The sequence below is a fragment of the Stegostoma tigrinum genome, chromosome 4 (genome assembly GCF_030684315.1).
Source record: "Stegostoma tigrinum isolate sSteTig4 chromosome 4, sSteTig4.hap1, whole genome shotgun sequence".
Classification (NCBI taxonomy): Eukaryota; Metazoa; Chordata; class Chondrichthyes; order Orectolobiformes; family Stegostomatidae; genus Stegostoma; species Stegostoma tigrinum.
Genome location: NC_081357.1, coordinates 25,931,505 through 25,932,144, shown reverse-complemented (window position 1 = coordinate 25,932,144; position 640 = coordinate 25,931,505).

Below are 640 nucleotides of genomic sequence, written 5' to 3'. Positions count from 1 at the left end.
CGGGGCCTGGCGCTGTCTCACCAAGAGGGGGCAGCAGAGAGCAGCTAGAGCTCCCCATTGTATCCGAGCAAGTGAGAGCCGCTTCCAATAGAGCGCTGCAACTCTGGCTGCGTCTGTGACACTTCTCCAAAACTGTCTTGACCTGCTGAGTTTCTCCAGCGATTTCTGTTCAAGATATTCCAGCGTCCGCGGTTCTTTGTTTTATTCCAAAACAGCCCAAAGTCCCAGAGCAAAGGAGATTTCGCACGCCGAATTTTTGAAACGTCGCCACGTAGGAAATATTAGTTAAGGGCAGATGACGAAAAGTTTAGACGAGGTAGATTTATTGAGCAATTGCATACCCCAAAACTTTCCAGAAAAGTAATGAAATGCCAGAGATAATCGACAGCTTGGCAGGACCATGCAGGGCCTGTGCTGCGTCCATGAACTCTGTGGAACCACAACATTCTTCTTTTTATTCTCCCTTACACATCCCTCCGTTTGTGCATCCAGTTTCACCATTCGTATTTTTCCAGAATTTGTATTTTTTGGATCAGATCCTAACTGAATGGGAAGCTGAACCTTTGGGTTTCCAAGTAAATAAAAACTGGAATGGAAAATGAAGCAGTGATAAGAGATGCTGGAGAATCCAAGATAATAA